Below are 23,760 nucleotides of genomic sequence, written 5' to 3' on the forward strand. Positions count from 1 at the left end.
GGTTAGGTCTCTTCACATAGTCCCACATTTCTTGGAGACTTTTTTCATTCCTTTTTGAGCTTTTTTCTCTGATCTTGGTTTCTCGTTTTATTTCATTGAGTTGATCCTCGACTTCTGATATTCTTTCTTCTGCTTGGTCAATTCGGCTATTGAAACTTGTGCATGTTTCGCGAAGTTCTCGTATTGTGTTTTTCAGCTCCTTTAATTCATTCATATTCCTCTCTAAGGTATCCATTCTTGTTATCATTTCCTCAAATCTTTTTTCAAATCTTTTTTCAAGGTTCTTAGTTTCTTTACGTTGATTTAAAACATGTTCTTTTAGCTCACAAAAGTTTCTCATTATCCACCTTCTGAAGTCTAATTCCGTCATTTTGTCACAGTCATTCTCTGTCCAGCTTTGTTCCCTTGCTGGTGAGGAGTTTTGGTCCTTTCTAGGAGGCGAGGTGTTCTGGTTTCGGGTGTTTTCCTCCTTTTTGCGCTGGTTTCTTCCCATCTTTGTGGATTTATCCACCTGTCATCTATGTAGTTACTTTTTGATTGGATCTCTGAGTGGACACCCAGATTGTTGATGATGGAGTATTTCTGTTACTTGGTTTTCCTTCTACCAGTCTATCCCCTTCGCTGTACGACCGCTGAGGTCCACTCCAGGCCCTGCTTGTCTGGGGTGCACCTGTAGCGGCTGCGGAACAGCGAGGGATGCTACCAGTTTCTTTTTCTGCTATCTTTGTCCCAGGATGATGTCTGACGAATGTCAGTCTTATGGATATAGAGGGGTCAGGGAGTTGCTTGAGGAGACAGTCTGTAGGAGCTCAAGTGCTGAGCTGTTAGCTCTGTTGTTCATTCAGGGCTGCTAGGCTGCTATGTTTAGTTCTGCTGCAACCTAACTCGTAAGAAAACCCCTTTTTTTTCCCTCAGATGCTCTGTCTGGGGGGGGTGGTTGGGGCTTTCCTTGTGAGTGTCTGCCTCACTGTCCTGCCCAGCTAGGAGGCAGTCTAGTCACTTTTTGCCTGCCGAGGCTCCGCCCTGCTGGTGTGAGGTTCGCCCTTTTCCATGCAGGCTCCGCCCTTCTGCTGTGGTCTCCGCCCTGTTGCCACGGGCTATGCCCTGCGGCGGAGTCTCTCTGTTGTACCGGGTTGGGGTTGCCTCGGCAGCGGCAGGCTGCGTCAGCAATGGGCGTGTACCTCAGTAGGGGCTGATTGCCTCAGTAATGGCTGACGCCCCTCCCCCACGGAGCTGCACTTTAAAAAGAAAACCTATTCACCGGGAGCGTTTGGAATCGCCGTTTTGTTTGTCGCACTGCGCTCCCCCAAATGCTGAGTCCCTGGGATTTCCTGGGCTGGGTCACAGTTCAAGACCCGTTCAGTCTCAAGTTCAGCCCTCTCGGGTCTCAGTTTGCCGGTTCAACAGGGCACCCGTAACAGTGCGCTTTTGTATGGAGCGCTGTGGAGCGCCTCTGCACTCTGGCGCGGGCCGGAGCCACACCAGCTGCCGGCTATGCCAGCGGAGACCTCTGCCTGGCGTCCCGCGTCTCTTTTATACCTGGGAATTTCCCCGTTCTGTGGGCAACTAAGATCCGTCTGGAAATGCTTCCCCGACTCACCCTCTCCGTTCGTCCAGCGAGAGCTTCAATCCTGGGTTGTTCTCACAGAGCCATCTTGAGTCCTCCCAGCCCAAATTTTTATAAACAGGACTTAGTTGAGCCAAATCACTATCCTAGATCCGTTTTGTTTGTTTGTTTGTTTGTTTGTTTTTAGCATTAGTCAGGGTCTCCCTCTGTTGCCCAGCCTGGAGGGCAGTGGCGCAATCAAAGCTCACCGCAGCCTCAACCTCCTGGGCTCAAGTGATCCTCCCACCTCAGTGTCCCACGTAGCTGAGGCCACAGGTGCACACCATCATGCCTAGCTAGTTTTTTGTAGAGACAGGGTTTTGCCATGTTACCCAGGCAGGCCTTGAACTCTCAGGCTCAAGCAGTCCTCCTGCCTTGGCCTCCCAAGGTGCTAGGATTACAGACATAAGCCACAGCACCTGGCCTATCCCAGAACTTTTACATTCCAACTAGGCCACACGCTATATTGTCTCTATTATTGAACAGGCAGAGGGAGACAGCAAAACAATTTATCTGCTCTGAATTGACAAATTATGATGACATCATATTCATCCATACATTGAAGACAAATTCTTTATTTATTTATTTGAGACAGAGTTTTGCTCTTGTTGCCCAGGCTGGAGTGCAGTGGCTGGATCTCTGCTCATTGCAACCTCCGCCTCCTGGGTTCAGGTGATTCTCCTCCCTCATCCTCCCGAGTAGCTGGCATTACAGGCACACACCACCGCACCCAGTTCATTTTTTCTATTTTTAGTAGAAACGGGGTTTCACCATGTTAGCCAGGCTGGTCCCAAACTCCTGACTTCAGGTGATCCACCCACCTCAGCCTCGCAAAGTGCTGGGATTACAGGAGTGAGCCAACGTGCCCGGCTGGAGGCAAATTTTTTTAAAAAGCATTCATACAGAGTTCTTGATGTTTTTGCTATTCAGCTGGTGTGTGAATCATATCAGACTCCCTTTGAACCTGTTTCTTGTTTGCTTTTGTTTTTCCCTTAGAATGTTATAATTTCCAGCAGGCAATTATATTAGACTAGAAACGGCAATTGAAGAGATTTTTACTCCCTTCAAAATCCCATTTTCTGGTCAGAGGGCAAATTTTCAGTAGACATGGATAGCTTGAAAGTGTGATACCGCCAAACTTTCACTCTTGGAGAAGGCTTTCAACCAAGGACAGTGGTTTAGGTGTATTTCCAACCTAAACTCAGCCTTTAGAAATTCAGGGACCTGCTCAAAGAGTTTTAAATTTGGAGATTACAGAGCCCTGGCAATAACTGTGGCCGGCCTTTGCCCTGCTTTGTAGGGTCACTTTTATGTCACTCTAAATGTCGTATGACATTATTCAGTTTGTAGCTCACAGTCTCTGGAAGAACTCCTCCGAATCCTCCAGTTGTCTAGGCACTTACCCAGAGCTTCCAGATCCCTTGTCTGTGTCAGACACCCTAGTGTAAATGAGCTAGTGTCAGATACCCCTACAATAACTGAGCCAGCATCAGGATTCTAGGGGCAACGTGATTCAAAAACACACCAACTAAGTGACATAGAAGATGTTCCTATGCGTGAAAACAAGGACGAAGGTGGACAGTGACGCACATGCATGAGCTGCCTGCGGGGTGGGGGACAGAAATTCATAAAGCTGGCATACTCTCACTGCTTACAGCAGTCATTGGTCATTTAATGCTGGGCCACTTGTCCTTGAAAGAAATGTTGAGCAGGAAACGGGCAGGCCTGGGATCGGATTTCTTCTTGTCTAAGGCCTGGATGTTGCTTCACCCAAGAGTTGGACACTGGGTGCTGGGGCACCCTGACTCTTGGTGCGGTACATTGCAGACAAAGATTGAAGTTTATGTGCTCAAAGAACTGGGTATCCAGAAATGCTAAGTTTGGAAGCCCAGGCATGTGGTCAACGAGCAATGTCAGCCAAGTTTAGTACCAATTGGAAGGGGCTTCTTCTGCACATGCTGAGAATTCATTTCTCGCCCAATAGTGGCAGAACACACCCAGGGTGTTTGGCTGCAGTCAGACCTCTGCACCCTAGAAAGCCAAATCTTGATGGCTTCGTAATTAGGTCATCTGCAGCCTAACTTAAGGGACAATGACTCCGCCAGGCTGCCAGAGATGGTTTCAACAAGACCACGTGGCAACAGCAGCCACAACAGTGAAAGCACTGACATTGCTCCAATAAAATGGGTAACACCTGGGACTGACCCTTTGAAAATATCCATGTAAGTAGATGCAAGTTTTATTTTATGCCTAAAGCGGGTGAATGGGATTATAGTTAGGGTCCTGCAAGGTGTCTGTTAAAAAATCAATTTCTTTGATGGAGTTTTGCTCTTGTTGCCCACTGGAGTGCAATGGCATGATCTTGGCTCACCACAACCTTCACCTCCTGAGGCTCAATGCCTCAGCCTCCTGAGTAGCTGGGATTACAGGGATGTGCCATCATGCCCAGCTAATTTTGTATTTTTAGTAGAGACAGGGTTTCTCCATGTTGGTCAGGCTGGTCTCGAACTCCCAACCTCAGGTGATCCACCTGCCTCAGCCTCCCAAAGTGCTGGGATTACAGGCATGAGCCACCACACCCGGCCACCTCTCGGAACTTTCTGTGCCCATATGCCCCCTCAGAAGAGCTACAGCTGGGAAAGTTTTCCATTCTAATCAACATTTAACTTCATTTAACTTCCAACTTGAGTGGAGAATAGGAATTAAAACCCCAGGGTCAGAAGTTTTTCATTCTAATAACTTTTCAGGAGAGGGGAGTAGAGATATAAAATATATTTCTCTAGATGTATTTGTCTTCCTTGGAGATGTTTTAAAAATGATTTTCATTCTTTTTTTTTTTTTTTTTTTTTGGCCGTTAATTGTTTCAAAGTACCAAGGATATTCCTTTATTCTTGGGGCATGAATGTCTGACCCTGGCCTTGACTAAATGCTGGAAAAGGACACTTTGAAGAAAGAAAGATAAATTGAAAAATTCCCATGTGGTGTAATCCATTCTTCCCCTTCACAATGGCAGAGCAGTACAAATGGATGGTCTGGATTTTTGCAGATGTTTGATTTTATTTATCTTCCCACTTCTCCCTAGTTTTCCCTGCTTTCTACAAAGGACCTTAACACGTTTTTTTTTCACCTTGTGTTTCCTTCTTCATGTTTCATTTTATACATTCTAAGTTCTTTTAATTCCTACTTTGCTAGCTACTAATTAAGATATGCAGAATCAAGGCAGCTTGAATCGTATCCTGTTTTATATCCTTTGAAAAGGAAAGTAAATGTATCATTGATTTCATAAACGTTAGTGAATAAGCTTGAACTGAGCGCTTGTGTTTCATTCCTAGGCGATCTACGTCATCAAGTTTTGCGGCTTTTTTCTTTTCTCTTCTCTTTCCTTCTTTTCTTTTGAGACAGCATCTTGCTCTGTTGCCCAGGCTGGAGTGCGGTGGCACCACCATGGCCCACTGCAGCCTCAACCTTCTGGGTTCAGGCAGTCCTCCCACCTCAGCCTCCTATGTAGCTGGCACCACAATCCCATGCCACATACCTGGCTAATATTTAAAAAAAATTTTTTTAGAGAGACAAGGACTTGCTATATTGTCCAGTCTGGTCTGAAACTCCTGGGCTCAAGTAGTCCTCCCACCTTGTCCTCCTAAAATAAAGGGACTACAGGTGTGAGCCACTAGGCTCAGCCAAGTTTCCTGGTTTTCATTTAAAGTATGTATTCAAGCTGCATGTGGTGGTGTGTGCCTGCAGTCCTAGCTACCTAGGAGGCTGAGATGGGAGGACTGCTTGAGCCCAGGAGTTCCAAGTATAGCCGGGACAGCACAGCGAGGCCCTATCTTTTAAAAAAATAAATGTACATCCACTAACAGTCAAATATATGAATTCCTGGCTAAACTCCCCACACACCCAGCCCTAAATCCCAATCTCAACCATCCATGTGGATGTCTGACATATCCAAAATCCATACTTGATTCTCATTGGTCAACAGCTGCACCATGTTGACTTTGCAGTTATCAGAATCCATCATGTAGGCGAAGGCTTGAACCATAGCTAAATCTGAGTTTTGGCAGATGCCTTGTGGTTTCCCCCGAACACACGAGGCTGGAAGGTCTACAAGTTACAGCTATGAGACCATCCCTCACTTGCCTCTGTATCTTCCCTTGGAGACTATCAAAAGACAGGTTCTCATGGGCCCTCTAGTTCTGATGAAGGGTGGGGCTTCCTGCCAAGCACCCTCAGAAGAGAGCTGCAGAGTCCATGTACTGTAGTCAAGTGTTGGCTCCTCAGTAACAAAGAGGCAGCATTCCTGCTGCCATCTTCCAGCCCTCTTTGTTTTGGATCATTATTCTGGTGTGTGAGACAAGAACCAGGGGGGACTGGTCTCTTTCCCTTACATCTCTGTTCACTACCTGTGTATTTCATAAGCTGTGCAAATCTAAAAGTGGCTCATCATATCTTTACCAGCAAGACCAGCCAAATCCAGGCCTTGGTCTTGGCCAGCCTTGGGCTTATGACCTTGACAACCCTCTCTGCAGCCTGCTTCCTTCTTCTGCAGTCTTCTCCGTCTCAGTACAACAGTGAGGCCTTCCTTGTCTGCTGTACAGCAAGTCTCTGCTCTCCACCCTTTGCATTTAGTTTCCTTCTTTCCTTGTTTTATTTTTCTCTGTAAGAACTATGATATGCTATAGAATTTATTTATTGTCCAATTGCTTATTTATTTTGGAAACAGGATCTCATTTTGTCTCCCAGGCTGGTGTGCAGTGGCACAATCTTTGCTCACTGAAGCCTCCACCTTACTGCCTCAAGCAATCCTCCCATCTCAGCCTCCCCTGTAGCTGGAACTACAGGTGCACACCACGGTGCCTAGCTAAATTTTATTTTTTAATTTTTTGTAGAGATGGAATCTCACTATGTTACCCAGGCTGGTCTCAAACTCCTGGGCTTAAGCAATCCTCCTGCCTTGGCCTCCCAAATTAGTGACATTACAAATGTGAGCCACTGTGCCTGGCCTTGGCGCTCAATAGAATGTAAAATCCATGAAACCAAGGAGTTCTTTTGTTCTGTTTCTCCTGCACCTAAAACAGTGCCTGGCACCTAGGCAAATGCTCAACTAATATTTCCTAAAAGTATGAGCCACAAAAAAATTCTTCAATGAAACAACAATAGAACCCAATGTTTACTACAGTATAAATGTGTGAAGTTGAATCAGTCTGTCTCGGACTTATGAATGAATTTGAAAAGATATTTTGAAAGGATAATAACTCAATACATAATTGCTGTAAGTTTTGTAATGACAACTAAATTAATATTTGGTAAGTATATAAAATAGATATAATAGTGTATTGATATAGTAGAACAAAGTATAAAACCTTGAATTAAGCCAGGTGCAGTGGCTTATGCCTGTAAACCTAGCACTTTGGGAGGCAGAGGTGGGTGAATCATCCGAGGTCAGGAGTTTGAGACTAGACTGGCCAACATGGTGAAACCCCATCTCTACTAAAAATATAAAAGTTAGCCAGGCTTGGTGGCATGTGCTTGTAATCCCAGCTACTCAGGAGGCTGAGGTAGAAGAATCGCTTGAACCCAGAGGCAGAGATTGCAGTGAGCCGAGATCGTGCCTCTGTACACCAGCCTGGGCAACAAGAGTGAAATTCCATCTTAAAACAAAACAAAACAAAACTAAGACTGAATGTTTTGAATTCTTTATGTCTGCTTTAAGAAAGGTAGGATTTGGGGATGCTATGGCTTTAGAAGAGAAATATAAATACTATCTCATCCTAAGCAAAATTAAACTAGTGTAATTTCACTTGGAAATAATTACCTAGAAAAACTTACAAACGTTCTAAAAAGTAAAATCTGTTAGTCTGATGAAATCGTCTACAGTGAAAAGGCAGCTTCAGGAAGGAAAATTACCTGCTGGCGAATTAGAAAACTACAATTAAACCATTGACGTTTCCCGGAGAAGAGAAAAATAGTTACCGTGAAGAAGTGAGGGCAAACAAATGATGATGTCATGTTAATGATAGGAAATACACATCCTTTTGTAAAAGATGTTGTCACCGTCACAGACCGTTTCTTCCAATATGGATTTGCAAAACATGATAGCTGAGCCCACCAAACCTCTCATGGTTGCCATGGAGCAGGGTGTGGTGGTCCACACCTGTCATCCCAGTACTTTGAGAAGCCAAGGAGGGAGGCTTGCTTGAGCCCAGGAGGTCAAGGCTGTAATGAGCCATGATCATGCCGGTACACTCCAGCCAGGGTGACAGAGCGGGAACCTGTCACTAAAAAAAGAAAAAAACAACAATAAAGGTCATCATTCTCCCACATAGGAAACTAGTTAAGCCCTCTTCTGCCCTCTTAACTACAACTCCAAAATCCATCTGCCGTATCAGAGAATGAGGCTAACTAAAAATACATATCAGATGAGAATAGGCCTTCAGAGGTCCTGGAATTTATCTTATTCCTTTGACACATATTGTTAGGTAACCTCACATACTTTGTTACATCTCTTAAGAATACATTCTGGCCTGGCACGGTGGCACATGCCTGTAATACCAGCAGTTTGGGAGGCTGAGGTGGGCAGATCACCTGAGGTCAGGAGTTCAAGACCAGCCTGGTCAACATGATGAAACGCCGGCTCTACTAAAAATACAAAAATTCACTGGGTGTGGTGGTGTGTGCCCATAGTCCCAGCTACTAGGGAGGCTGAGGCACAAGAGTGTCCTGAACCTGGGAGGTAAAGGTTGCAGTGAGCCAAGATCGTGCCACTGATCTCCAGCCCGTGCAACAGACAAACAAACAAAAACATTCTAATATTTTATTTGCCAACTCTTTTTTTCTTTTCTTTTCTTTTCTTTTTTTTGAAACATGATCTCATTCTGTCGCCCAGGCTATAGTGCAGTAGCATGGGCAGGTCTCATTTCACCCTTGAACTCCGGGACTCAAGCAATCTCCCGCCTCAGCCTCCTAGGTAGTTGGAACCATAGACAGGTGCCACCATCTTGGTTCATTTTAACATTTATTTTTGTAGAGACAGGGTCTTACCATGTTGCCCAGGCTGGCCTTAAGCTATTCTCCTTTCTTGACCTTCCAAACTGTTGGGATTACAGGCGTGAGCCACCGCGCCCGGCTATTTTCCAATCTTAATGTTAGGAATTGTACTGAAATGTTTACCATGGTCTAGGGCTGCAAGCAAATCATTTCTTCTTGCTTAGGTTTTAAAAGATAACAAAACCTTCCCACAACCTCCCAGAATTCTATGCCTTCATGTACATAACCCGCCTTCCCTCAAACCCAGTTTCCACAGAGATGCTTTTCCTCATATACTTGGTTACAATCCCAAGAATACATTCTGGCCGGTTGTAGTGGCTCATGCCTGTAATTTCATCACTTTGGAGGCTGAGGCGGGTGGATCACCTGAGGTCTGAGTTCAAGACCAGCCTGGTCTGCCTTTTCTTAAATCTTTATCATCATCATTGGTCTCCTCTGAACTGCTTGTAATTCAGTTTTTAGAAATTAATGCAATATTTATTGTACGTTGCACTGAAGTACCATAGAAAACTGAGCTGGCTGACATCAGCTCCTTAAAGGAGACGATCACCCATAGTCAGGATAAACACCTAATGCATGGAATCCTGAAGTGATTCATTCCAGATCAGAAGAAGTGTGTATTTTTTAACTGCATAGTCATTTCTTTATTTAAATCTAAATGTAATTGGGCAAGAAAATGCAACTGAATACTTGTGATTTACTAAGACGTAGCCGTTTACATGTGGGTTTAGAGACAGAAAGTGTCTCTGCAGTCTGAAGAACGAACAATGTGTGTGTGCTCATGTACTCTACATGTGTGTAAATGTGTATATTTGCGTGTTGCAAAGAGGACTCCCGTCTTAGTGAGAGGGCCAAATGACTCTAACGAAACGACATTTTGATGAGTTAAGTGTAAATGAATCAGAAACATACGGATTAAATTTTCGTTAATGCACATGGATTTAAAAATAAGGAAAAAATATTTGGCAAGGCGAATTTTGGCTTTGTCCAAATCCAAAGCTTTGGAAAAATAGTTGGAGACGTTCAATGATCCAACCGAGGAAAGCGTGGCCCACTACCCCTCTCCTTTTTATAAAATCTTTATTTGTTCAAACACATGGCGTCAGAAAATTTCATTTCTATTGGAGACGACGCCTGCTTCCAAACAAGACTGTGAGAAAAATCTCTTGTTTATTCGGGAACTTGCCCGGCATTTATGTTTATGGAGCATAATTACTTCACAAATCTGAAGATGTGTGAAGACGTGTGGAGGCTCTTCCTCAGCCTTCCGGAGAGAAAGGACATCCGCTTGTCTGTGTGCTAGTGTCTGTCTGTCTCTACATCATAAATAAATTTCCAAAGGATTCGCAATTGAAAGTATCTTCTCTTAATTCTCTCCAGATGTTGTTCTTAGTAGGGATGATTCTTCTGACTACTCAGTCTCCTCAGTCCTGCTGGGTAATTCTGCACATGGTCACGGTTATCCCAGATGTGGAGTAATCAAAGTGATCTTCAGATCTAAGGCAATACTCCAGGGAGCAAATGAGCGGTAGTGTGAGGTCAAAGCAATTCAGGAGGGTCACACTGGAAAGCCTGGGAGTCGTGCAGTAGGAGAAAGAGTGAGCAGGTCGGAGGAAAGAATGGAATCCCTCGTAGTTCAGAGTTATCCCTTCTGTCTCAGAAAACAGGGATCGGTAAAAGAGGAGGAATGTGAAAACCCTTTATAATTTAGTTACTCTTATTGGGGTAGATATTCTGCTTTTCTACGTGACTTGAAGGCAAAAGATTACAAATTTTCCGTCCTTTATATGTGAAATAGTGCTGGATGCGATTGTTAGATTGAAACCATTAGACCACAGTGTCAAAGACATATAAAACAGGAAGACCTAAGACAGTCGTAGAGAGTTAATAGAAACAACATCTGGCTTACACACAGTGGAGAGAAACCAGCAGGACCATCTAGGCAGTGTGGGATGGCAGAAAGCAGATTTTCAATGGGAAAACCTTGAACACAAATGCCAGTAACATCTATGGCTGGGGACACAAAACAGTTCGTTTTTTTTGTCTTGTAAAACGATGGTAATACCACCTATTTTGGAGGCTTGGATTAACAGAAAATAAGTTTTTAAATTTTTTTTTAGCAAGAAGTGCCAGAATAGAACTGAATTTGGGATACTTCAGTGGGGAAAAATGAAGTTGTTGTGAGTTTTTTATTTAATTTTATTCTTCTTAAATGAATATATTGTGGTTTTTTATTATAGAAGTAATACACAAAGTCACATATTCATTCAATTTAAAAAATTATGAAATACATGAGTAAATTCCCCTTCTACTTTCTAATCCTCTCTTAGCCCCAGGTAAGCAAAATTAATGGTTTGATATGCATACTTCCCCACTTCTTCCCAGACTTCTGCACATATATTCATGTTATAGGGATTTTTTTAAAAAAGAAAAGTGGAATCATACAATAAACAGATAAATAATCCTATAGTCTGCTTTTTTTTTCACTTAATATAGTAGGAGCAAAAGGCATTTTAACTTTATTACAATGTTCAAGAACTATGCATTTCTTACGAATGTAGATGCAAACATCTGAATTAGGTACTATAATAAGAAACACAAGTGTAATTTAATGGAAAACACAGTGATGGTTCAATATGATTTAACATATGCCTATTTTCCATCACATCAGTAAATCAAAGCAGACAAATCGTATGCTCAGCTTGAAAGATGAAAAAACTCTTTCGATTAAATTCAATATCCATTCATAATTCTAAAATATATCTTCATAAACCATAACAAAAGGCTATTTTCTTAATGTGATAAAGCATATCTGAATGAAATAATAGCCAAGCTCACACTGAGTGGCAAAATTAATAGAGCCAACCTCAGTGCATAAGGAAGAATAGAAGAATTCTTGATATTACTACCTTAATATTTTGCTGAAAATCATGTCATAATACAATGAGAAAAAATGAAAATATTTGTATGCAAATGGAAATGAAATGTAACAGAGTGCCCATGAAAATCAGCTAAAATATTATTATAATAAATAATAGAGGGCTTGGTAAGCTGGCTAATTATAAAAATATGCTAAAACCTCAGTGATTATTTTCTTTACAGCTGCTACAATGAAAAATAAATAAAATATATAAGACAAGGTGATACAATTCACAGCATAACAAAAAATACCAAATTCTTGTGAATAAATAAATGTAAGAAAAATACGCACAATTTCTAGAAATAAAAATATATTTATTAAATAAGAACAACAATAACATAAAAGGCATTTATTAAATATATTTTCTAAAAGATAACATTCATAAATGAGGAGCTATACTATATATTAAAGATAATGAATTAGTACTGGAAACATGGTGGACCTTCCCTAACCCATCTATGAATCAATACAATTATTGTAAAATTCTGAATATCTTTTTACACGTAATTTTGCCCAGACTCCAGGAGAATGAATTCCTGAAGATAATAATGGAAACTTACAAAGAGGTAGATTGATGTATATTAAAAGACATAAATAAAGCCATAATTATCAAGACAGTATTCAGTATTGGACTGATGCTGATACAGGCAGAAATTAATGAAATAGCATGGGTAGCTCTGAAACAGACCCATGTATATCTAATATCATGTTAAATGATAAAGGTGGTATCTTCATTCATTCCAGGCTGCCATAATGATATACTTTAGATTGGGTAATTTATAAAAAACAGAAATCTGTTTTCTCATAGTTCTGGAGGGAAGGAAGTCCAAGATCAAGGCTCCAAAAGATGAGTGACTGGTGGGGACACGGTCCTCATATATAGTGCCTTCTGTGTATGCTTACGGGGCAGAAAGGGCAAGCAGGCTCTCTCAAGCATTTTATAAGGGCACTAATCACCTCCCAAAGGCCCCATCTCTTAATGCCATCACCTTGAGGGTTAGATTTCATCATGTGAATTTTGGAGAGACACAAATATTCAGATCATAGCAAATGGCATTTCTTAGCAATAGAAAAAGTAGGAATTATCCAATCATTGGTTGTATAATTACTGGCTATTAGAGAACAAGAAAGAAAGAAAGGAATGAAAATGAGAAAAGGGGGAAAAGGAGAAATAGAGAAAGAAGCAAGGAAGGAGAGAGAACAGGAAGAAAAAAATTTGACTTTAACATCAGCCACAAACTAAACTGCAGATGCAGTAAGATTTTTAATGTAGAAATGAAAACTAGCTCCAGCGTGGTGCCACATGCCTGTAGTCCCAGCACCCCAGGAGGCTGAGCAGGAGGGTTGCCTAAGCCACAGGAGTTCAAGGCTGCAGTGAGCTGTGACTGTGCCAACAGAGTGAGACTCTTGTCTCGTCTCAAAAAAAAAAAAAAAAAAAAAAGAGGGAGAGAGAAAGAAAAGAAAACTAAAACTAAAGAGCATTTGAAGAAAGTATAAGAGAATATGTTTTTCACAGTGGGGGCAACTTTCTTAACGTGAATCAATGAAGAAAAAGACTGATTAATTTGGCTAAATAAAACTTGCAAGCTTCCCGCATTTAAAAGAAAAGCATCACAAATAAATATTTGCTGCAAAAGTGACACAGCTGGTGAGCTTTACTGACATTTGATCTCTTTGGTCGTGTCGTAGTGAGTCTTTCTTTTCATCAAATGCCCTACATCCTGTCACCTCTGGGCTTCCACAGAACTGTTCTCTTCCAGCAGGAAAGGCACCCTAGCCTTTTGAAGGGCGCTCTTTCAGAGTGCATCAGAAGTGTTCTGCACAGTCCCTATGCCAAAATATTACGCTTCCTTTCAAGGAAAGAACTTTATAGACACACGAAAGATGTTATTTACAAAAATGAACATGCTACTATGCTGAAAATGTCTAGCGCTCAACAATAGGGGATTATGCGTTTTTTCTTTTTATTAGTGTACATCCACAAAGTAAAATGTTATGCTGTCATCTAAAATGACATTTTAGCAGAAGGATCAAATCTGTCCCGCTGCCTGTTTTTGTAAGTTTAATTTTATTGGAATGCAGCCAAGCTCACTCATTTACATATTATCTGTGATTGTTTTCTCAAAATGACAGCAGAGTTGACTAGTTGTGGCTCCAAAAGCCAAAAATATTAACTCTGTGTGCCTTTACCGAAAAAGCTGCTTAACAGATCACAGTAGAATGGTTGGTATCTGGGTAAATGTTTAGAATTTATTATTACGTTTGTTACAGTAGAATACAAAAAAGAAAAAAGAGCTAGGTGCGGTGGCTCACGCCTGTAATTCTAGCACTTTGGGAGGCCGAGCGGGAGGATCGTTTGAGGTTAGGAATTCAAAACCAGCCTGGCCAATGTGGTGAAATCCAGTCTCTACTAAAAATACAAAAAAAAAAAAAAAAAAAGTTAGCTGGACCTGGTGGCAGGCACCTGTAATCCTAGCTACTCAGGAGACTGAAGCAGAAGAGTCGCTTGAACCCAGGAGGTAGAGGTTGCAGTGAGCTCAGATCATACCACCACACTCAAGCCTGGGCCATAGAGCAAGACTCCATCTCAAAAAAAGAAAAAGGAAAATGTAAATTTAAACATATATTAAATATATGGGTTATATCTAACTGTTATCTAGTCATAATCTGAAATACATGTGTATATTATATCAGAAGTCTATCAATAAAATGTTATTTTGAGATGTCAGGATTGCACAGTGCCTTTTTGTTTGTGTTTTTCTGTTTCACAGAAGCCTTCTATAATGAATCTATATTATTTTCAAAATTACTTAAATAGGCTGAATGTGGTGTCTCATGCCTGTAATCCTAACACCTTGGGAGGTGGAGGCAGGCGAATCACCTGAGGTCAGGAGTTTGAGACCAGCCTGGCCAACATGGTGAAACTAAAAATACAAAAATTAGCTGGGCGTGGTGACATGCATCTGTAATCCCAACGACTTGGGAGGCTGAAACAGGAGGATCATTTGAATCTGGGAGACAGAGGTTGCAGTGAACTGAGACGGCACTACTGCATTTCAGCCTTGGGAACAGAGTGAGGTTCCCTATAAAAAAAAATGAAATATATTAATAATCGTTATTTAAAAATAAACTTTTTTTTTTTGACAGAGTCTCTCTCTGTCACCCAGGCTGGTGGTCAGTGGTGTGATCTTGGCTCACTGCAACCTCCACCTCCCAGGTTCAAATGATTCTCAGGCCTCAGCCTCCTCCATATCTGAGACTATAGGCGCATGCCACCACACCCGGCTAATCTTTTTATTTTTAGTAGAGACAGGGTTTCACCATATTAACCAGGATGGTCTTGATCTCATGATCTTGTATTTCGCCTGCCTCGGCCTCTAAGTGCCGGGATTGCTTGTGTGAGCCCCAGTGCCCGGCTTAAAAATAACCTTTTATATTACGTGAGACTACCAGTTCAGACTGAGATACTCCAAGGTACATTTTTATTTTGGACCAAATTTTAAACCCAAGCCCACTTTTCAGGGTTTATGCAACCTCCCTCCATTTCCCCTCTGCACTCACGCACTGAGTCCAGCTGTATGAGTTAGTGACGAGCATGAATCTTTTGGGAGCATCTCAAAGGACACATGAAATTTCCTGCTTTCTCTTAATTTAATTGTTGTTCCATTCTCCAGCTTTCTCAAGGAAAAAGTTGGTCTTCTCCAGATTCATGGACTCTGCCACAACGTTTCTGGAGGTTTGACAACATAAATCAAAAAGCTATTTCATAGAGTTGATGGGGAAGAAGAGGAAAAGAAGATGATATGGCGGTTGCTATGGTAACAGGTAGGACACAGCTGTTAGCCACAGCTCCTCCTCCCTACTCCATAATTAGCTTCACCTTGAGGCCATTAAATGGAAGCTTGCTCCTCACAACCAGCTGCTAGAAAAAGTTAATTCTGGCTGGCATGGTGGCTCACACCTGTAATCCCAGAACTTTGGGAGGCCAACGTGAGCCGATCACCTGAGATCAGGAGTTCAAGACCAGCCTGGCTAACATGGCGAAACCCTGTGTCTACTAAAAATGCAAAAATTAGCTGGGCATGGTGCCTCATGTCTGTAATCCCAGCTACGCAGGAGGCTGAGGTGGAATAATCACTTGAACCTGGGAGGCAGAGTTTGCAGTGAGCCAAAATCATTGCACTCCAGCCTGGGTGACAAGAGCCAAAATGTGAAAGAAAGAAAGAGAGAAAAAAAGAAAGAGTGGGGGAAGGAATGAGGGAAGGAAGGAAGGAGGGAGGGAGGGAGGGAAGGAAGGAAGGAAGGAAGGAGGGAGGGAGGGAAGGAAGGAAGAAGGGAGGGAGGGAATGAAAGAAATTCTGTTTTCATTCACCACCAAAATCTCAAGAAGATTGATTCAGAGTCGTCACCCAACTTCCTACTGTTATACAGAAAGGGAGGAGTTAAAGAATCAGCCTCACAACTATTAAACACTTACTTATTAAGTAAACACTGAATTGGGCATCTGAAAATAAGCTTCTTTCTCTCCTGGAGACCAAAGTATTTTAAGTTTTGAAATACAGTAATGTTTTATATTTGCATAAAAATCTTACATCCCAAAGCAGTCTGCATTTCTGAAACTCTTTTTCTGGAAATGCCAAGTTGAATTTGGCTTCAGTCTAATAATATGCAGAGACAGCAAAGAATAATAACAATAATAATAATAACGCTTGCCTGGTCACACAGCAGAATGTGAGGACATTAGGAAAGACTGCAGTGTTTTCTTCTCCTCAGGAAAACAGAACTAAATACTCATTAGAGTCAGGAGATCAGTGAAGTCTTGCAGTTTCTGAAATGTTCCAATGATTCCCCCAGAACCCCATCTACACCCAGCTGGAGGGGAGAATTTCGGGGACGATGACATCAGCTTGAAGAATCTCAGAAGTTTGGAGCTGAAAAGGACACTTCCCGATAGGCTAATCCCTATGAGACTAATCCCATATTTTTCAGAGTAAGAAACTGATCCTGAGAGAGGTGCTTGCCCACCACCACTCAATGAACTGTCAACAGGGGAGCTCTTGAACACAGGTCTCTATAAGTGCTGTGTCTTAAACTGGCCTTCGTCTCTTCCCTCTTTCACTCCTGTGTTCTGTTACTGTTAGAGGAATCACAGTGTGGCAGGCAATGGGCTACCCTGTCAGCCTTTATTTCATTTAATTTTCCCCACAGCACTGTGAGGTATGGTTACTGCCTCTTTCACAGATGAGGAAACAGAACTTCAGAGAGGTGAAGTAATTTAAACAATCTGGAAGCCAATTGTATTCAACGTTGAAGCCTATGATCTCAAGTATTCCTGTTGGCTGAAAGCAATTCTGTCAGCCCTCCTCCCCACTTGCCTGTTATTTATTCATTGGGTTATCTGGAATAAGGTTTCTTTCTCTTTTCTTTTATTTTTTCTTTTTTGAGATAGAGTCTTGCTCTGTCGCTTAGGCTGGAGTGCAGTGGCACGATCTCAGCTCACTGCAACCTCCGCCTCCCGGGGTTAAAGTGATTTTCTTGTCTCAGCCTCCTGAGTAGCTTGGACTACAGGAGTGTGCCACCATGCCAGGCTAATTTTTTTGTATTTTTAGTAGAGACAGGGTTTCATCGTGTTGGGCAGGATGGTCTCAATCTCCTGACCTCATGATCTGCCCACCTCGGTCTCCCAAAGTGCTGGAATTACAGGTGTGAGTCACCGCGCCTGGGAAGTGAAATTTACTTCCCACCCTTTCACCTCTTTTTCTTCCTACACATTTTGTAGGGCACATGGCAATACTTCCCTCTGTGTCGAAAGAGTGAACAAGCCTAGTTCATATATATACCATTGAGATTTTCAAGCTCTCTTTTACTGTCTGCTACATATCACAGAATTTTAATATATTGTCTCTGGTCTGTATCATAATCTTAAAAGTTCAAGATGACACCAGGCTCAGTGGCTCAAGCCTGTAATCCCAGCACTCTGGGAGGCAGAGGCAGGTAGATCACCTGAAGTTAGGTGTTCAAGACCAGCCTGGTCAATGTGGTGAAACCCCGTCTCTACTAAAATTACAAAAATTAGCCAGGCGTGCTGTTGCATGCCTATAATCCCAGCTACTCGGAGGCTGAGGCAGGAGAATCACTTGAACCTGGGAGAGAGAGGTTGCAGTGAGCCAAGATCGCGCCATTGCACTCCAGCCTGGTTGACAGAGCGAGACTCCCTTTCAAAAAAAAGAAAAGAAAAGAAAGTTAGAGATGACATCATTTACCTGTTTTGTGCCTTCCCTTCTCCGATGTGCCTAGCTCAGTTCCAAGTGCCTCATAGAGGCTCAATGTCACATGATGGGTTAATTGAATTGGCACCAGTTTCCCCAGAGACCACAGAGCAGAGCACTTGCATAGCCATCAAATCCCTGGATCCCACCATTCATTACTGGCTTCAATGGCAAAAGAAGGGGAGAGTGAAAGTCCAGCTAAAACATGCAAAGTGCCATCTCCAATCAGTGGAGTGCAATCTCCACCCAGCTCCATGTTTAGCAGGCTGTGGAATCCACCATCCATCACCTTGGAGCCAACACTCCTGCCCCTCCTGAGCTGAAATATTAGCTTCCCCTTGTGTGCTGCTCTCCTACATAGACTGCCTTGCTTCTGACAGCCTCCCCTTGGGAAAAGGCTGGGAGCCTGCTTGCTGTGCTTGGAATTGATGTGACTTCCGTCATAAAACCAAGACTCAAAGTCTTTTATGTTCAACTTTAGAGAAAAAAAGTGAATAGGATAGTGGGGGAGAAGGCAGAGGCGAAGGAAGAAGAAAGACATGTTGAAAGGTGAACAAGACGTAAATGATTCCTTTCACAAAGGCTTTGGGGAAAATGATTTCTCTGTTAGCCTTGAAACACAAAGGCAGGGGCTCTGAGGGTAACTGGCACCTGTGAAACTGAGGCCTATATCTCTGTTCATTCTCCTTTCTGCCTTTTGCTTTAAAGCAGTGAGGAGTACGAAACAAAATGAGAAAAGTTGGGCACCTGTAGTCTCAGCTACTTGGAAGGCTGAGGCAGGGGGATTCCTTGAGACCAGGAGTTAGAGACCAACCTGGGCAACGTAGGGAGACCCCCACCTTAAAAAACATATATATATGTTCATTCTCCTTTCTTTTTTTGAGACCATGACTCAAAAAAAGAACATAGTCCCGTTCAATGAAAACCAAGGTGATAATTTATATATATAAGCAGCCAGTACAGTGGCCTGGCACTTAGTAGTTTTTGTTGTTGTTGTTTTGTTTTGTTTGGTTTTTGAGATGAAGTCTTGTTCTGTTGCCCAGGCTGGAATGCAGTGGCATAATCTCAGCTCACTGCAACCTCTGCCTCCCGGGTTCCAGCGATTCTCCTGCCTCAGCCTCCTGAGAAGCTGGGATTATAGGCACACAGCACCACACCTGGCTTATTTTGGTATTTTTAGTAAGGACAGGGTTTTACCATGTTGGTCAGGCTGGTCTCGAACTCCTGACCTTGTGATCTGCCTGCCTCGGCCTCCCAAAGTACTGGGATTATAGGTGTAAGCCACCGTACCTGGCCTAATGGTTTTTCAAGATTTATTATAGCATACCTTTTTGCTAGGGAGATTGGTGTAACCATAACCTAAGACAGGGAACTGATATTTAAACATGAATTCCCTATGAACTCCATGAATGCATCACAAAGCAGAATTTTAAAATGCTGCACTTAAATTCTATCTAAGCAAAAGAACATTTATGGAATGAAAAGAAAGATGAAAACCTAGCATGTACTGAACCAGGATGAGATTGCATGAGAATAAGTAATCACATCTTTTATTTGACCCGAATGTTTTCTGGTGAAAGTTTGGAATTAAACGTTGTTTGAGAGACAAGAGGAAATGATAAAGCAAGCCTGGAATGGGAGAAGTATGATTAAAAGCAGCTCGTACAAAGGTCCATTAGTATGGGTTTTGGGAGGACCAGGGAGAGAATGTGAGAATTTTTCTCAGCAAAGACTGCCTTTCCTTTAGTTTTCCAGAATTAACAAACTGATAGGGAGGATGGGAAATCATGGTGACTTCAAGGTGATACTGGCACATGGGTGAAATAGTACAGACTGCAGATGGACAGAGAAGCTGATCTGATTTGGAGAAAAGCAGTGGGATTTTCTACTAGACTAGAATCTCTCTATATATCTAGTGTTGTGCCTCCAAAAGTCAAGTTGATGTTGACACAATTATTTGATATCATCCAGGTGACTGAGAGACTGGCTGGAAAATCTAGATCAAGGCTGGGTGCAGCATCTCACACCTGTAATCCCTGCACTTTGGAAGGCCGAGGTGGGCAGATCATAAGGTCAGGAGTTCGAGACCAGCCTAGCCAACATGGTGAAACCCTGTCTCTACTAAAAATAAAAAAATTAGTAGGGTATGGGGGCACAAGCCTGTAATACCAGCTACTTGGGAGCCTGAGGCAGGAGAATCACTTGAACCTGTGAGGTGGAGGTTGCAGTGAGCCATGATTGTGCCACTATACTCCAGCCTGGGTGACAGAGCAAGACTCTGTCTGAACAACAAAAAAGAGAGAAGGAAGGAAGGAAGGAAGGAAGGAAGGAAGGAAGGAAGGAAGGAAGGAAGGAAGGAAGGAAGGAAGGAAGGAAAGTCTAGATCAAGAGCTTGTGTGCAGACAGCATCGGAGCCCTACCAAGCTGATCGGGGACGTGCAGCACTGCCATCTTGGCCAGCATGCTTGGCATGCCCCTCTTCTTCTTTGTCATTCTCTGTCACTATGTGGCCACCAGCAATCCCAGGAAGCAGGAATGAAAATGACACTTTCTCCACTCGCGAGGTCCAGAACATAATTTAAGACAGGATGGAGGGGGCGAGGGGCCTTCACACTTCATCCTTTCTACCCATCACAATGTGAAAAACAACAACACTGGGGTTTTTCCAAACAACTTTTATTTCCTCAGAATCTTTCTTAACCCTATGGAACAAGAAGCTGACACTGCGTAAGGCCCACCATTGGGGCAGCTTTCTTTTCTGCTCCTGCCTCTCAATATAAAAGTGTATTTTGTGGTTCCTCAAACTTCCAAAAAAAAAAAAAAAAAAAATCCAGATCCAATAGATTCTTCTTTGTCAGTTATCCAAGTTGACTGTGTAGAACGCTCAACTCACTCTCAGTTGACACCAGGCTTCACTACCTTTCAAGCGTACAGCGAAAAGTCTCTCAAAAGCCCCGTGTGCCTGCCCTGAGGCTGAGAAGGGTCGGAGAATGCTGGAGGTAAAGCCCACGAAAAAACAGCAAAGAGCACTGCGCACAGCAGAAGTCTACAGATCGGAGTGCCGTGACGGAGGGGCTGGGCGTGGCAGGCAGGAAGGAGACACCTGGCTGGGAGAGAGGGTGGGGCCAGCATGATCACCAAAACCACCTGAGAGCTGCTGGAGGCGGGAATCTACTCCAGAAGATCAGAACGTGGAAAATGTGCTGGTGACTAAGGTTTGTTGTTACGGCTCAGTATTTGTGGATTAATTTATCCTGGACATGGCATGTGGAAAGCTCATCTCCTCCTCAGTATTTCCACTGTGTGTTGTTTGCTTCCTTTTTATCTGATGTGTCTTATTAAAATTTGTTTTAGAGAATGACAGGAAAAGAGAGATGAGAAAAATTAGTCTGTGGTGTTCCTGGATGTTGGTCAGGGAAGTTTGAGAATAATGACATAGAAGAGCTTTGGACATCGCTGCCGAACCAGAGTGAATGTATACCATATATTTAGGAAAAAAAACTATTTTGAAATCAATAAATCGCTTAATTGTTATCAGAGACTAGGAAGAGGGGTGGGGGTAAAGGGGGAGGTGGAGAAGGTTAATGGGTACAAAACATATAGTGAAAAGAATGAATAAGACCTGCCATTTGATAGCACAACAAGGTGACTACAGTTAATAATAATTTAATGGTACATTTAAAAATAGCTAAAAGAGGCCGGATTACACCTGTAATCCCAGCACTTTGGGAAGCTGAGGTGGGCAGATCAGAAGGTCACAAGGTCATGGTTTCACCATGTTGACCAGGATGGTCTCAAATTCCCAACCTCAAGTGATCCACCCGCCTCTGCCTCCCAAAGTGCTGAGATTATAGGCATGAGCCACTGCGCGCCGGCCCAACCAATGGTTTCTATCCAAGCTTTTTAACACGGTGATACCTGTCCTATATTTTACTGTTTCCACGTAGTCCACAAAGTTCGACATATTAGCAAGAAATACGGTAGAAAATGAAGAGATGTTGATGGTTTTTTTGAATATTACATCATAAGGCCAGAAACAGTGGCTCGGTCCTATAATCCCAGCACTTTGGGAGGTTGAGGCAGGTAGATCACAAGGTCGAAAGACCGATACCACCCTGGGCGACATGCTGAAACCCCGTCTCTACTGAAAATACAAAAAGTAACTGAACATGGTGGCCTGCCTGTAGTCCCAGCTACTTGAGAGGCTGAGGCAGGAGAACCACTTGAACCTGGGAGGCAGAGGTTGTGGTGAGCCGAGCTGGAGTCACTGCCCTCCAGCCTGGGCAACAGAGCAAGACTCAGTCTCAAAAAAATTTTTTTTAATTTAAAAACATTTTTAAAATAATTAAAAGAGAATAACTGGATTGCTTGTAACACAAAGGATAAATGCTTGAGGGATGGATACCCCATTCTCCATGATGTGACCATCACGAATTACATGCCTGTCAAAACAACTCATATATCCCTTAAATATATATACCTACCATGTACCCACAAAAACTAAAAATCAAAAACTTTTAAAACCTAATTCATGTGGCAAACATAAGCATAAAGTAACTGTAAGAGAGAAGAAAAGTATTGACATTGAGTAAGATATAAGAAAAAAGGAATGAATAACAATTGCAAAGGAAGTAAGAAATAAGTTATCAGAACCTCTTTTTTCCCGGGGAAGTCTTCAGAGTTGAGGCAGAGTACACCTGAGCATGACAGACATGGTGGACCAGAGAAAGACAGGAGCAAGAGTGTGTAGGTGATTGTGCCCTACATTTGTGGAAGGGCACTGGTGTGGGGACAGGAAGGTGCAGGGACTGGAGGCACGGAGCGAGAATGTTCAACAGCATGAGGAGTAGAGAATGACGAGCCTTCACATCCAGACTTCATGAAAGTGAAGGTGGGTAGCCACTGTTCTGTATTGGTTAATCAAACTCAGAGTGGAAGTGAAACCAGGGCTGGTGCTGTGGTCCTGTAGTCCCAGCTACTTACGAGGCTGAGCGGGAGGATTCCTTGAGCCCAGGAGTTCAAAATCAGCCTGGGCAACATAGACAGATCTTGACTCTTTAAAAAAGAATGGAAAAGATGAAAGATTGGAGACAGGACTGCAGACTGGAATGAAAAAAACAATAATTTAGTCATGAAATGATGAGAGGCTGACCCTGCGCAGATCCGTAGTAATGGCTGTTGAGAAGAGCTTCAGTTGCTGAAGATAAAAGCTAGTATACTGGATTTACTTTATGAAATGGAAACTCTAATAGCATCTAAATGTTTCTTTTAAATCTGGGATTTGGCAGTGTGCATGTTTTAATCATGCAAAACATTTGATTGGTTGGCTGAACCAAAGGATTGTTATTGTTATTTTTGTATCCAGTAATTTATTTTAAAGCTGTGAGTAGAATTTCTGTGTTATGTTGCTTCTGGTTTAGTGGGAAAGAATGTGCTATTTAACTTTCCTCAGTAGGAAGGGTAAAAAGAGAGACAGAGAGGAGACTGATAGTTGTTTATTTTAAATTCTGAAGTTTAGAAAACTAAGGCTGGTGCCTTCATGATCAGTGTTTTTAGTAAAAGCCTGTCTGGAAAGGAATGGAATGGAAATTTTGCCTTCTAAAAATTATGTCTGTTTTTTGTTCATTTTATTTAAGACACCACCAAGTGAAGATACGTGAAGGTTTCCTTGCATGTCTATTCCAAGGATAGAAAATCTTCCAAAAAAGAATTACCTTATCCCGGATAACTTCTTCCTCTTAGAGGTGGGTGTAATAGTTGACTTAGGGGATTTTCTGATTTTGTGAACACAATTTACTTTGGCCTTGGAGATAGAGAATCTGTTTTCCAATAAAAACTTAAATTAATTGCTTGATATATGACAACTTGTACCCAGCTGTCCATGCAGACACCAACCTCTCTCAGTCATGCTCTCACTA

This window comes from Callithrix jacchus, chromosome 19, assembly GCF_049354715.1.
Source record: "Callithrix jacchus isolate 240 chromosome 19, calJac240_pri, whole genome shotgun sequence".
Taxonomy (NCBI): domain Eukaryota; kingdom Metazoa; phylum Chordata; class Mammalia; order Primates; family Cebidae; genus Callithrix; species Callithrix jacchus.